Genomic DNA, 15,801 nt, shown 5'->3' with positions numbered 1-15,801 from the left:
CTTTGAAAAGAGGATGTCTGGATGCCAAAGTCCTCACAAAATCATCCGGATTGATGTCCTTCAAGTGGTGGTTTTCTGTAGAGAAAAATGTCCTTGTTTCATGACACAGTCCTTGAGTTATCTGTGTTTGCCACATCCTCCTTCTCCAAGAAACAGCACTGTTCTTCAAACTGAGGCTCAACCTAGGGCATGTTGTTTGTACTCTCTATTCTGAATCCCATATGGAAAGCTAATCCCACAGAAAATGCAAGAGGTGGTTTCCATAGGAGATGAAGCCTTAGTCATCAACTAAATCCAAGAGAAAAGCAAAGTGATGCCTGGGTTCTTTTCCACATTCCAGGTTGCACCCGGTCCAGGAAGAAGTCACTCCAGAATCCCTCATTCCTTAGCTCTCAGGGTCCAGAGGCAGAACCGCATCTTTTCCTGCTGGAATGAAGCAACTGCCTTCATTCTGTACTCAATGCAATTCTGGGAAACTTTAGGGCGGACACTGAAGGAGAAAAGAAACACACAACTGAAAGTTGGGGTGTTTTTAACACAATGGGTAGAATCTAGCCACCCACACACCATCCTCTCCCGGAAATGCCATTTCCTCTTCCAGGAAACAAAGGTGTGGAGAATTCTGAGCATCAGCTGTGTGCTCTGAATCAAAGGAGACAATGTCTGATAGAAAGAAAAACTCGGAAGCCTGGGCAGAGAGTTGGTCCTTCAGCATACAGAGGTCAAACAGTCTGCAAGTTTCCACCCTACCTGACACAGACCAAGAATACAGTCACTTGTTTTTGTTTTAAAAACACTTTTAAGGCCAAAATAAAATTATTCTTTTCCTAAGATATATGAGAGAGTATTATCTCAGAAGATCCAGCTTTCAGGATAATGAACTTCTGTTGATGAGCTCTATGATTATAGGACATTAGAATATCACAGGTCTTCCAAACCCAGATGTTCTGCAGAGATGGAAGACAAATACTAAAATCAGTGCTGTGGGGATGGAGGTCATTTTCAACCATGTTCAAGGGATGCTCAAGATTGCTCAAGGGTTGGATCCTGATTCTGATCCTTTCTAAATTGTGTAATCCTGGGTATACTATATAATATTTCAAAACATCATTATTTTCATATGTTAAGTGGAGATGATGATGGTGGTGGTGATGTTAGTTCCTTCATTAGATTATGAAGATAAAATAAACAATGTATCTAAATCTGCCCCCATAGTACCTACTGTATATAAATATTTACTATGCTGCCAACCTCATTATCCTTTGTAACCTTTTAAAAGCAGCTAAATATATAGTTGTATAGAAGTATAGTATGAGGCTTCACACCACGTGAAGGACACCAATCCGGATGATTTTGTGAGGACTTTGGCATCCAGACATCCTCTTTTCAAAGCCCGGCAGAGACTGTTTGCAAAGTGGCCCTCCTTAGTTCTCTGAAAGAATTAAGAGGATGATGAACTACTTTAACCAAAGACTCAAGTAACATGTGAAAGCTCGTGTAAATTTATTCAGAAAGTGGGAAAGTTATGGATAGGTAAAAGTGACAGAGACATAAACAAAATTGGGCATTTTAAACTCAGAACATGGCCAAGTGCTGCTATCCTCAGCAGTATAAGTGTTTTAAAGATTAATAAGAAGACATAAGAACTTCTCTGGGGCCCTGCATGTATTTAATCTCCTAAAACGCTCAGTGAGAAACAGTCTGGAGAACCAGATGTTTCCTGTCTTCTAAGCACAGCTGGGTGACCACTCTGCCATTTCTCCCGAACCCAACAGGTTCCACTGAAGGCTGGCTGGAGAAGCCAGGCAAACTGCCTTTAAAAGAGAGAATCCTCGGTGGTTACAGACACAGACATGGGCTGAAGTGGGGACCATTCTTCTGGCTCTGTGACCTTGTTCCCGGGCATGACACACTTTTCTGCCAAATGTAACAGCCAAATCATAATGAAGGCCTACTATGTGCCAGACTCTGATGGTGCCCTGACAGAAGCAGTACCGTTATACCTCAGGGCGGGAAGTGCAGCCTCCGTAGGGTAAGATCCTGACTTGTGGGCCAGTTCCATGCTTAGGTATCAACAAATGGCAAAGTGGGTCAATTTTGACCAAATATTTTTGTATCCTTGAAAAAATGTGTGCGTTGGCTTTGATGGGTTCATCTACATTAGAGGAAAGAGTCCCCATAGGTGGTTTCTTAGCAAGGCCCCAAATGATCAAGTCACCAAGCACTTCCAGGTTGCTCAGTGTTTCATTTGTAGACAAGACGAAACTGTCCATATCTTGGGGTCATTTAAAGATGGCGTTCTGTATGTCAATAATCGAAGCCTACTGACTGAGGAGAACTGGGAGAAGGGGTGGGGAGAAGAAATGGATTACTACTTAACTTCTCATACTAATCTGGTCTGGTCTCTCTCTACTACAGCAATAAAAATGTATTCTATCGAATATGGGAAAACCCACCATCCCTTATTATCAATACTTTTTTATGATCATCATGAAAATTAGCAACATGGTGTAAAAACTAGAAGACAAGGACACTGTAGGGGCCCCAAATTGCTGCTGGAGAGCCGTGAAGTCTACAGCAGTCCAAAACATCGAAATCAAAGATGAGACGTAATCACAATGATAGAAGCCTCTATCCCAAGACAAAGCTGTGCCCACACACGCTCCGTGGGTAATTAAAAAGCAAACCAAAACCAAGCAATGCTTGCCAGTCCTTTGTGATGTAAAAGGGATTAAATAAAACAATTCTTTCTACAGTGACCTTAGCCCTTCCCACTGGCGGCTCATTTACGGTCTTTCAGTTCAGTGAGAAGAGACTGCTCTCGCGCCCCCCTTCCTGGCACTCGGGCTGCTGAGGCTGCAGCGTCGCTCCCGGCCGGGGGACTGTACCTTCCAGGCCTCCCGCAGCCTCCGGGTCCCAGTCGCGGCGAAGCGACAAGTGGCCAGTGAGGCGTGAGGATGGAGGGTGGGGACAGGACCAGCAGGAGAAAGGCAGAGAGCGCTCGCAGAACGCACCCAGGCGCGCGTCCCTGAGCCGGCGTGGCGAGCGCCCTCTGGCCGGTGCCGCCCGCCGGGAGCACCCACGGGTCGCCAGGCCCGCCCGCGCCAATCCCCGCCATCGGAGCAACAGCGGCGCTGCGCTGGGACCGTGGCCGCGACACCAGGTAGGACCCGGGGCCCCGAGTCACCACCGAGGAGAGAGCAGGCTGCAAGTGCCAAGGACTGGGGCTCCGAAGGGCCACCCGAGTGTCTCTAGCAACTGTTCCAGAAAAGGGCAGAGAGCTGTCGGGGGTAAGCAGGGGTGAGAACGAAATCGAAAAAATAGCAAACTTTGGGGCTCCCCCCGTCCTTGGTTTCTTGCGTGCTGGCGACCTTGACCAGGTGGAGGCTAGGGTCAGGGATGGAGGGGCACTTCCTTCTTCCTGCTGCTCTTCCTTAGCGCCTGAGGAAAGGCAGGTAAGGGAAAGGAAAACAGTGGTAACTTTATGTCCTCCGAAAACAAACAAGCAAACAAAAACATATTCTTGTAAGAAGTGTTTTTTTGTTTGTTTGTTTGTTTTTTTGTTTTGTTTTGTTTTGTTTTTTTTGAGCTAGCGACCGATCCAGAGAGCACACCTCGTTTTCTGGGATTTTGTTGAAGCACTAGATTAGTTTTGTTTGTTTTTGTTTTGTTTTTGCCTTTTTTTTTTCCAGGGGCCAGGGGTGGCTTTAAGGTTTTTGTTTTTGTTTTTTTAAGTTGGGATATTCACTCCTTGAGAGTGAATAACCTTGAGAAAGAGATTGTTTTCCAGCCTTGAGGGCCACATGTTAATAAAATATAGTTTGTTACATGCCACCTCTTTGTTCCACTGGAGTTTGAAGAGCCAGAATTATCAAATGTGCAACGGGTGACTTTAGTGACTCCCTGTGGGCATGAAGAGAGGTCTTGATGTCTGGCTGAGCCTTGTGATTCTGGTGTTTTGTGCAAGGAGAGAGTCACAGGGCTGCCCTGTCCTCTGGCTTGTCCTGCAACTATGTAGCTGGACGTGGTGCTAATAAAAGATTATTCAGTAGTGGCACAACTGTGCATGTGTGGAGATGGGAGGGTGGAGAGAACGAGACTGGGCCCTCGGGCTGTCAGTGGGAAAAATGGACCATTTGTGGCCAAGCACCAGTCCTTCAAGCTGCAGGTGCCTTTGGAGAACACACACCGAGACTGTGGAACTGTGTGATGAACCTCAGACAAGATCGGAGGAGTCTGCTTGGCCCTCTTAGCTTCTGCTAATTTGTCCCTTCGATTTAGCAAAGAGAATTTCAAGTCTCAGGACTCGGGCGTCAAGAAAGCAAGCCCTTGGTGGCTCCACACGTTTTCCTTTGTTTCATTTCCCTGAGACACCATGCCCACCACTGCTTCTTTCCTCTCCGGGGGTTGTTTGATTGCCTGGGATCTTAAGCACCTCACCCCACTCCACACCCCAACCTTGTGAATCACCATCTTCACCCCCTCCAACCTCTCTTTGATAATGTGTAAAATGGTAGGCCGACTGCGGATGCTTCCTCTCTTTAAAGAAAATGCTGTGTCTTGTGGGAAGAAGGCTGACATTTACTAATTTGGTTGCAAATTACTTTTGAAGTTTATGCACAGCTGTTTAAAATCCCTCAGAGATGAGTGCCATTGTTTGAGGCAGGTGTCTACCACAGAGAGCTCTCGTTAGGCTGTTTCTGTGGCTGATTGAATGAACACATATTTGACGATGTAGCCTAGGACGATCCGAAACCTGCACAGTGCCCTGCAAGTTGAACGATTCAATCTAAATGAAGGAGTTTTGTTTTAGGGTTTATCACTGTTGCTTTTTTCTTCCTCTTAGCCACTCTTACCACCTGTCCCGAGGGGAACCTTTCCAGCATCAGTAGTTTTTAATTCCGAGTCCCATGATTGTTATCCGCACTTGAAAATGCCAAGTTCTTGGGAGGAAGATCCCTGTTGCCTGATGTTTTGTCTGGTTCATTCTTCCATTGCCTTCTGCTGTGGTGGCTCAGGAGGGCACTGACTTCCGGGCAAAATCCCAACACCTGTTCTTCCATCAGCACTATCTACTACAGCCGGGCCTGTGGACACTCTGTGTCCCCACACAGTGAGCCTCTATGGACACTGTGTGTCCCCACACAGTGAGCCTCTATGTACATTATATGTGTCCCCACACAGTGAGCCTCTATGGACATTATATGTGTCCCCACACAGTGAGCCTCTATGTACATTATATGTGTCCCCACACAGTGAGCCTCTATGTACACTATGTGTCCCCACACAGTGAGCCTCTATGTACACTATGTGTCCCCACACAGTGAGCCTCTATGGACACTATGTGTCCCCACACAGTGAGCCTCTATGTGCATTATATGTGTCCCCACACAGTGAGCCTCTGTGGACACTATGTGTCCCCACACAGTGAGCCTCTATGTACACTTTGTGTACCCACACATTGAGCCTCTATGGACACTATGTGTCCCCACACAGTGAGCCTCTATGGACACTGTGTGTCCCCACACAGTGAGCCTCTATGTACATTATATGTGTCCCCACACAGTGCAGCCTCTATGTACATTATATGTGTCCCCACACAGTGCAGCCTCTATGTACATTATATGTGTCCCCACACAGTGCAGCCTTTATGTGCATTATATGTGTCCCCACACAGTGCAGCCTCTATGTACATTATATGTGTCCCCACACAGTGCAGCCTTTATGTACATTATATGTGTACCTACACAGTGAGCCTCTATGTACATTATGTGTAGCCATACAGTGCAACTGTTCTGTATTTTTTTTCCAAGGCTTACAAGGATTCTGTTCACTGATTCATACTAGCTTTTATAAAATCCCAAAGATCTTTCTCAACACTCCTCTGTACTTCTTTAATTCACAGCAGGCCTTGGAAGCTCTCTGAAATAGAGAGCTTTGGCCTTTGCTCATTTCTATAAAGATTTCTCATTCTAGTATGACATAATCCCTTCTCTCATCTGTGGAAAAGACCAGAGTTCTGGATAATGATGTCCCTGGAGTCAGGACCCAGGATTTCCTTTCAGGAATGTGGGCTTCTGGTCTAAGGCTATCATTTCAGGGACTGGAAGTACTCCTTCTAATGCAGTATTAATTATGGTGCATTTGCCTCTCTTTGAAATAGAAATCAGAATTAATTAGAACCTCTATTTTTAATATATTTAATGTTTTGATTATGTTGTTAGCCCCATGAATGTTGCTCAAATATTAACCAAATGTGACAGCTTGCTAATAAATTTGTATTTGACTTCAGGAGATTTATTTTTTATAGGACTAAATATTTAATTTTCAAAAATAATTCCCACTAAATCTATTTAAATATGACACATTGTTTTGGTTTTGTTTTGAGACAGGGTCTCATGTAGCTCAGGTTGGCTTCAAACTCACTATGTAATGACCTTCAAACACTTGATCCTCCTGCTTCTACCTCCTAAGTGTTGGGATTTCAGGTGAATGCCACAACTCCTGACCTCAAGTGATATTTTTATTATACATTGAAAAATGTCTATGACATCAGATGTCAGGAATACATGTATACACACACACACACACACACACACACACACACACACACACACACACATACACACACATGCCAAATTAAATTTGTAATTAAAAGTAGCTAGGTTAGTCTTATGGTAGCATAAGATAGCATTAAGTTCGTTCAGTCTATTTAATATACTATTCTTATTAGTTCTTGGAGAATTTCACATCCTTGCTATGTATTCTGATCATATTTGCCCCTGCTCCTCCCCAGCCACCCCCATACTAATCCCCCAGTCCCCTCAACTTTGTGTATTCCTTGCTTTATTTTTGAGATTATAATATAATTAAAATATTTCTCCCTCTGCTTCATCCCCCCCCCAAACCCTCTCATGTATCCCTCTTCACTCTCCTTCAAATTTGTGGTCGTTTTTTCAGTAATTGTTATTGCATGTATATATGTGTAAACATATATATTCCTAAATATAACCTGCTTAACCCGTGTTTTTTAAATAACCTACTAAGGGTCACAACTTTAAAGAAAACTGGTCCTCATTCCCCTTCGGGCCATAATTTGCCTATAGCTCCTTAGGTTGGGGCAGGGACTGGTGACCTCCTCTTCTTCCTTGCTGGAATGTTCTGCAACGACTTCACCTTGTGCAGATCTTGTCCTGACAGCCAGAGTTCCTGGGAGGTTACTAGAGTAGCAATTCTGTTATGTTCTGAAGACTGGCTTTGCCCTGGTTGTCCTATCCTGTGAGTCGTACAGTCTTTCTGCCCCCTGTCCCATGGTGGCCTCCGAGCCTTGTGGAAAGGAGGTGTGACATTGGTATCCCATTTCTAACTGAAGCTCACTCTTCCTGGCCCCAGTCATTATTGGAAGACTTCCAGCATCTCCTTTCTAAGCATCCTTGCAGCCCGTCTAGCCTGTTCAAATCTATTCCAGTAGTTAATACAGAAGTCATGAGAGGTTTACAGAAACACATGATGTAGAGCCAGAAAAGGTGAGTTCAAAGCTGTTTCCTGGCAAGGTTAGAGCCGTCTTTCATCTTAACCTGCCAGACATTTGTACACAGTCAGATTCTGATTACCATGTCATCTCAACCTATTCTGAAAGCCCATGGTCTCAGAAGTCGGAACTATTTCACCTGAGTCTAGAATCATAGATTTCTGTTCTGGGATTAAATTGTCATTTAATTAAGGTCCTTGTGTTGGCAGCACATCCTTCTATAGGTCGATAGAATGTGTTAGCTTTTAAATCACAACCAGAACAAACAAAAGCAACAGAGTTCAGGCAAGGGATGTGGCTCAGTTGGTGGAGCTCCTACCTGGCATGCAGGAAGCCCTGGGCTCTATGCACCATAGTACTGCGTGCCTGTAATCCCAGCACTCCAGAGGTGGAAGACAGAAGATCAGAATCTCAAAGTTGTCCTTGGCTGCATAGTGAATTTAAGGCCATCCTGAGATACAAGACATCTCCTAACAAAACAAAACAAAAGGAGCAGTAAAGGAGCTTCATTATTTATGATTTATGCTTATTATAAATTATCTTATTTCATCTTCATAAAATCCCTTATAATTAGGTATTTTCATTCTCATTTTTCAGGAAAGGAAACTGAGGCTCAGGAGAGCTGAGTCACGTGCCTAGGTTATATAACTTGTAAGAGGTAGAGTCAGGTTTGCCTGATCATTAAGCCCAGCTATAAACTGCATGTCAGGCCACCTGCCAATTGAAAAAATGCACATTAAGTTGACCATCTTAACCTCTTACAAAGGATTTATTTTATTTTATTTTATTTTATGTGTATGAGTGTTTTGTCTGCATGCGTGTCTGTGTACCACATGCTGGCCAGAGCAGGTGTCTGATCACCTGGGACGGGAGTTACAGATTGTGAGCTGCCATGTGGGTGCCAGGACTGAAGAAGGGTCCTCTGAAGGAGCAGTAAGTGCTCTTAACCGCCCAGCCATCTCTCCAGTCCTCCTCTTAACCACTTTTGAGTGTAAGATGCGACAGCATTGTATGCTCATCACTTGCATCCATTAAGCCCTTTTCTTTTGTGTGTATGGGATGTGTTTGCATGTGGTGTACACACACACACACACACACACACACACACACACACACACAGACTGTGTGTCCGTGCACCCTTTCTCATGCATGTGGGAGCCAGAGCAAGACATGGGTGCTATTCTCAATGGCCTTGAGACAAGGTCTTTCACTGAACAAAAAGCTCAATCTTTGGTCGAGGCTGGATGGCCTTGTGAGTTCTGGGAATCTCCCTGTTGCCATACTCTGCCCCCGATGCTGAGGAGAGCATAGAGTTGTTCTGGCTTTTGAAGTGGGTCCTAGGGATAGGAACTCAGGTCTCACACTGTCAGAGGAAGCTTCTTATCCACTGAACTCTCTTTCTCTAAACCAGTCCATGGAGTACTTGTCATCTTAGAAAACTATACACAGAACACTTAACTCCCCATTCCCCTCTTTGCAGCTCCTGGGAACCACAGTTCCACTTGCTGTCCTTGTCTAGGTACCTTCTCTAAGGGGATTCATAAAAGAGTAAGTCTTTTATTGGCTGGCTGTTTTCACTTAGCTTATTCACTCCTCTTCTCTGTCCATGTTACAACAAATGTTAAACACTTCCTGTTTTGAAAGATTGAATGTTTCAGTGTGGGCCTATGCCACAGTTGCCTAGCTATTAATCAGTTGAGGGTCGGATCTGTTGCTCCCACCTTGGATTGTTGTAGATAATGCTGCAAAAAGATGGTGTATTAACCCTTTCTTGTTGCTATGACAAAGTATCCTTTAAAAGCAATTTGAAGAAGGAAGAGCTTATTTTGGCTCGTGGCTTGAAGGTATGGTTCATCATGTCAGGAAGGGGTTGGCAATAGAGCACAGAGCAAGAGGTGAGTGGTCATTTGCACCCACAGTCAGGAAGCAGAGAGTGATGGGTGCTGATGCCTCACTCTCTTTCATATTTCTGTTCATTTTGGGACTCTGCCCAGGCTGGTGCTGCATACATTCAGAGTTCATCCTTCCTCCATTCAACATCCCTGGAAATGCCAGAGATTTGTCTTCTAGGTGATTCTGCATCCCGTCGAATTGACAATCAAGTGTTAACTGTCAGAGTAGATGTGCAAGCATGTTTGAGATGTTGCTGCTACTTCCTTTTTGGAATTTCTGAATCTTCTGGCAATTCTGCACATATTTGAGAAGTATAAGGAAACCACTGCAGTGTCTCTCATAGCTGTTGGATCACTTTGCATTCCCACCAATGATGCCACGCTGTTCTAATCACTCTTCATCCTAGCCAACCACTGCTAGTTTCTGCTTTTGATTGTAGTCATCCTAACAGGCCTGGCGTGCTAACCAATTAACTTTCAATTAAATCATTAGCTGCCTGGTTCCAGGGATCTGCAAGGCAGGGCTGCCCCTCACTCCATTGCTTCTTCTGTCTCATCTTGTATTTACATGCCTTGGGCTAGCTCAAATTCACTGGAAGGACTGCTCTTCATGAAGCCCTGACAGACCAGGAAATCATGACCAGGAGGATCCCCTAAGAGGCCAACTGAAGGCTCTTGTCCCAGTCTCTGTGCAGGACTGTCTCATGCCGAAATGAATGTCATGAAGAATAAAGCAGCATGGTACCAGTTCTCAGTAACTCTGAATGGAGACTTTATGGAAAAGTAATTATGGGGCTGAGCATCTTTGTAAGTGAGGATGCAACTCTATTACTTATCTGCCTACTTCCTTCCTGACCTCTGTACAAAAATTAGAGTTTTGTCCCAGTCACTACAGCAGGGCGGCACAGGTTCCTAATAGATAGGCATAGAATGACTAGGCACACGTTATATAGAGGGCAGTCTGGTAAGAGCACCAACACTTGGGGTGTCTGATAGAGTATCCCAGAATTGTCAGTGTTGGCTCAGTTGATACTAAAGGATGAGTGACCCTGAGCCAGGTGAGTGCATTGCAGAAGATAGGAATAGCATTTGCTGAGTGACCCTGCAGGCGGCAGGCATCCTAGCACAGTATGATGGGGGCCTAGCACATGAGGGGGTGTGAGCAGGGCGAACCTGCTTCCCTTACCAATTTGTCACATGACCTTAATTAATTAACTTTTAGGACTCTCATTCTCTCTACTTGTGAAATGAGCCAGTGGCAGTGATGTTGTAAAAACTGGTAAAGACTTCACAGGTCAGTTGAGTGGTCGAGCTGGAATGGTGAATGATCTTAAGTGTCCATCCTGGAGCACTCTGGAGAATGCAAGGAGACATATTAATAACTAAACTAGTACAACAGCTATAAACCCAGTTTTCCTGGGAACACTGATCAGTAGAGTTAACTTACTTTGGGGGAGGGGTTGATATTCATGAATGCATGTGTGTTCTTTTTCGTGTGTTGGGGGGGCATATGAATGTGTATATGGAGAGAGACAGAGAAAGAGTGTGTGTGTGTGTGTGTGTGTGTGTGTGTGTGTGTGTGTGTGTGTGCGTGTGCGCACATTGCTTGTGTGGATGTGTGCATGCGTGTATGTAGGTGCATATGCACAACATGTGTGTTTCTGGAAGCCAGAAGTCAACACTGGATGTCTTCTCCAATCACTCTCTACCTTGTTTATTAAGACAGAGTGTCTCACTGAACCTGAAACTCACTGAGTCCATTAGCCTAGCTAGCCAGCAAGCTCCAAGGCTCCTCTTATCCCTACCTTTCCAGCACTGGGATGACAGACACATGCTACCAACACCTAGCTTTCTTTTTTTTTTTTTTTGGTTTTTCGAGACAGAGTTTCTCTGTGTAGCTTTGCGCCTTTCCTGGAGCTCACTTGGTAGCCCAGGCTGGCCTCGAACTCACAGAGATCCGCCTGGCTCTGCCTCCCGAGTGCTGGGATTAAAGGCGTGCGCCACCAACGCCCGGCAACACCTAGCTTTCTTACATGGGTCCTGAGGAATCGAACTCAGATCCTCATGCTTGCAGCACAGACACTTTACCATCTCCTTAGTCCCTACAGTCACCCCTTCTAAGGCACACAAAGCTGTTGATCACTCTCTAAGGACAAGAACTCTGCTAATGCTTGCTTTCTGTCTGTGGCTGTTGGTTCTATTCAAGTATCACTGGCCTTGTAGAGAACTTTAGAATTGTGTACACTCACTGTAGCCAGTGAAAGAAAAGCAAACTGTCCTTTCGCATTTCATAGAGGGGGCAATGGTTCTGAATCTAGAAAAGTCCCAGCTTGGGGACCCTAAAATGCACACAAAAGTGACTTTTTAAAATTCTTGATTACATCTGGCGCCTATTTTCCATCAACTATGATTCACTCCATATCACCAAGGTATGTTGTCACTAGATTAAGCAACTTGCTTTAGACCAGTGGTTCTCAATCTGTGAATCATGACCCCTTTGGGGGGGTCAAATTACCCTTTCACAGGGGTTTCTGCATATCAGATATTTACATTATGATTCATAACAATAGCAAAATTACAGTTATAAAGAAGCAATGAAAATAATTTCATGACTGGGGGTCACTACAGTATGAGGAGCTGTATTAAGGCGTCACGGCATTAGGAAGGTTGAGAACTACTGCTTTAGACTAAGGAGAAACAGAAGCCAAGAAAGTATTATGAGGCCAATCTGCACTGTCACATAAGCTGAAGTGTTTGAAATGCCTGGCCACTTAACCAAGGAAGCTTCCCTCTTAAACTCTTGAGGTCTTGTTCTTAAAGGCCTTGGGCCCGTTTCACCATTTCTCATGAGAACATAGACTCGAAGACTTGACATTTATTTTAGCTTTGTGTTGGGGCAAGAGCTCAGAGTGCCATCTTGATCCTCCAGAATGGAAAGCCATCCCTGCCTTTCATACTGATTAAGGAGAGCATGTGGTAGAATAATGAGACTGTAATACTGTAGCCTTGGCTTCGGTAGTTAGCATGGACCACCGTGGTGGGCCTGGAATCTGGGTGTTCGCTTTTGACTCCTTCCTCCGTGTCCAGAGCTCAGCTAGAGCCAGGGTTTGTTAGTTCACCCACTTGGACATCTTCTCCCTTACTCCACCCTTTCTCACCTCTGCTACTTAACTCCAGCATGAACTGCTGCACTGGTCTTCACTACTCTTGATGGTTCTCTGCCTGCAGCAGGAAGCAGCCTTCTAAACCCAAGTCTGCGTGTCTCACTCCCCTACTTTAATTTCTTCCATGGATACCAGTGCTCTTGGGGTGAACCCTAACCTCCTTAACAGGCACCAGAAGGTTCTAATCCTTTCTTCTCTGGCCTTATACATCACATTCCTCCATGTCTGAGCCTCATTAAGTCCCTCAGGGAACCCATGTGAACCCAAGCTTACCATGTGGACCACTCTGCCCAGCCTCTGACCTCTCCTTCCTCAAATTCCTATCCATCTCAGACTTCACATAATGATATTTTCCTGCAGGCTTTTTTTTGATCCTATAGATCAGAATTTGCTTTCCTTCTATGAGGATTCAAAGCACCTGTCAGATCATCTCTCTAAGGTACTTAGCAGAATATGGAGCCTGTAGCAACCAGTCGGAACTTGTTAGCAGTAACACCACTGGGGGTAGATACATTGTCAGTGTTTGCTTTTAGATGCCCCTGTATTATAGCCTGAGTGAACACTGAGTCTACATCATCTTTTATCACTCATTGCATCTCTAATATATACCCACATATCTGATAGAGAGTATCAAGAAATACTAGTGAGATAAATAAATGGCCATAAAGTTTACAATATGCAATGCCCAGGGGACCATCCACTATGTTAGAAGACATGGGTCCAATGTGATTTAAATATTTGCACAAATGGAATCACTATTTTCCTGGAAACTTTTGCCTGTGAATTTCTGGAACCTTCTGGATAAATTCCAGTAAAACTCTGAACTCAAGGTATAGAAAACATTTACTGTATGAAACCCTTTACAACGCTGTTACTAGGGACTTTTACACTAAAAATTCTAGGAAATAACCAGCTAGAAGAAAAAGGTTTGTCTCTTCTTGTATGTGTTGTATTTCCCCCTTTCAACTTCGTGCACCTCACTTTGCTGACAGTTCAAATGCCAATAAAAAAGAAAAAGAAAGCATTAGCTTAAAGATGATCAAGAAATTAAAGGTCCTAATTGAGCCTGGTGGTACCTGCCTGGAACCCCAGCCTTAGGAAGAAGGAACAAGACAGAAAGATTGTGAGTCTGAGGCCAGCCTTGGGCTACACAGGGAGACCCCTGTCTCAAAAACCTGGGGGCTAGAGGCATAGGTCGGTGGCAGAGCACTTATCTAGTCAAGGGTTTAACCCTGACATGGAAAAAGAAAGAAAAGAAATGATAGTAGGGAGGGTAGAGAAAGAAAAGAAATATTTTTTAAAAATGTGAAAATACATTTCAAGCAAAAGTATAAAGAAATAAGAAAAACATAAAATACAGATATCCTGACAACTAGAAGCTATTTTAATTTCTAAAAAGGGTTAAAAGGAAGAAATACTTTCTAATCTAAAATTAAAAGATCTTAAGGTGTCTTCAAAATGAAATCATGGTTACTTTGCAACACAGAATAAGAAAAGGGAAAAGTAGAGGAATAAATTCAAGAGTTTGGGTGAAAGGTACATACCAAAGAAAAAATAAGTGAAATCACACACACCCCCTCCAAAAAAAACCTCAGCTAGCCCAGAGTAAGTCAAGAGGCAGTGGAAGCAAGACCCTCTCCCCAAACATGGTGGGGGCAAGAACTGACTCCCAGAATTCCCGGACCTCCACATAGAGGTTCTGTGGAATGCATAGCCTGCCCCTGCCCCCCACCCCATGCACACACAAAGATTTTTTTAAAACGCTGGTTAGAATTATCAAAAACATGAAATGAAAAGAGGAAAAGGGAAAAAGTATTTCAAAGAAGATTAAAAATAAATCCTAGCACAAATGGGGGGGGGGGTAGGAGGAACTGGAGAGAAGGGGGAGGGGAGGAGGAAGGGAAGGAGGAAGGAGGCAGTTCAGGGGGAGGGGGAGAGAGAGAGGGAAGGGCAGAAGAATATACCATTCAAGATTTCTAGTAATCAAAGCAGAGCACTAGTGTTTATTCCTGGCATGAAAGGCTGGGTCATGATGGTACACAGAGGTGATGAGCACTCATGGTGACACTTCTCTCCTAAGAGGTGACTGCACAAGGTCACATGAGGACAAGCCAAAGGACCCCCTCCTATTGGCCTGCAGAGGGAAGGTGACACTTCTTGCTGTGTAAGACACAGTGTTCTTCTTTATTTCAACCATCTCAATCTAAAGGTTTTCTTGGGGGAACTAGGAATGAATCACTGAAGATATATGTAAGTGGCTTTCTAGATTAGGCTAACTAAGGCAGGAAGACCAACCTAAACATGAGTGACACCATTTGGTGTGCTAGGGTCCTGGACTGATACAAAGGAGAAAGGATGCTGAGCACTAACTCTATACCACCTGACTGTGGATAGGTGTGACCACCTACCTCAAGCTCTGGCTACCATTCCTTCCCATCCATGAGGGACTGCACTCTGAAGATTGGGACTAATACAAAACCTCTGCAATTAAGGACGATATTTGATTTTCTCCAGTCACAAACATGAAGGTCTCCAAGCACACATATCACATTTTCATAACTAGTATTAAGACCTTTAAGCACTCCAAATTGTGTCTATATTTTAGAGCTGAGTTTTAAGGAATATGCCTGAAAATAGTTTGAGGGCCAAGTCCATGGAAGTCTTTGGTTCGCTGACTTCTGGTTGTTCACTGTGTGTTGGGAAATCTGCTGCTCCCCTCCCAAGCTCTCTCCACCTCACTGCTCTCTAGTTTCCTCCCACTAACTGGGGACATCAAATAGCTGTCACTCAAAGTTAGGTCATCTCCTTGAGAAGAGGCTGAAGGGAGGCTGCCATCTCTTGTGTTCTTCATCTGCCTCAGTCCTCCTCAGCCATGATGATGTATTGATCATAACATTAATGAGCCAGGTTAGATAATGTATCAGTTACTTTTCTCGTTGCTGTGATAAAATAAATACCTGAGGAAAAGAACATAAGGAGGGAAGGTTACTCAGCCCTCCCAGGTTGAAGGTACTGTCTGTCCTTCGTGGCAGTAAAGGCATGGCATGGGCGCATGAGACAGATGGTCACATTGAATTCATACTGAGGAAGTGGAGAGGGGCGAATGTCGCTGCATGGCTCACTTTCTCCTTTTTATGCAGTCTGGGACCCCAGCCAAAGGGACGGTGCTGCTACATTCAGAGTGAGTCCTCTCTCCTTAGTTAAACCTGGGAAC

General features: G+C 44.4%; 1 protein-coding gene across 1 annotated transcript in view; it reads left to right on the top strand.

The window, feature by feature from the left end:
* Positions 1-2,852: 2,852 nt before the first annotated feature.
* Positions 2,853-15,801, top strand: part of Prkcq (protein kinase C theta) — a 136,027-nt gene continuing 123,078 nt past the window's right edge. Inside the window, exon 1 of the mRNA XM_028891421.2 lies at positions 2,853-3,163. The gene's annotated coding sequence lies outside the window, so the exon portion shown is untranslated. The remainder of the gene's footprint in view (positions 3,164-15,801) is intronic.

The sequence above is a fragment of the Peromyscus leucopus genome, chromosome 5, assembly GCF_004664715.2.
Source record: "Peromyscus leucopus breed LL Stock chromosome 5, UCI_PerLeu_2.1, whole genome shotgun sequence".
NCBI lineage: Eukaryota > Metazoa > Chordata > Mammalia > Rodentia > Cricetidae > Peromyscus > Peromyscus leucopus.
This window is presented reverse-complemented; position numbering and strand designations above follow the sequence as displayed.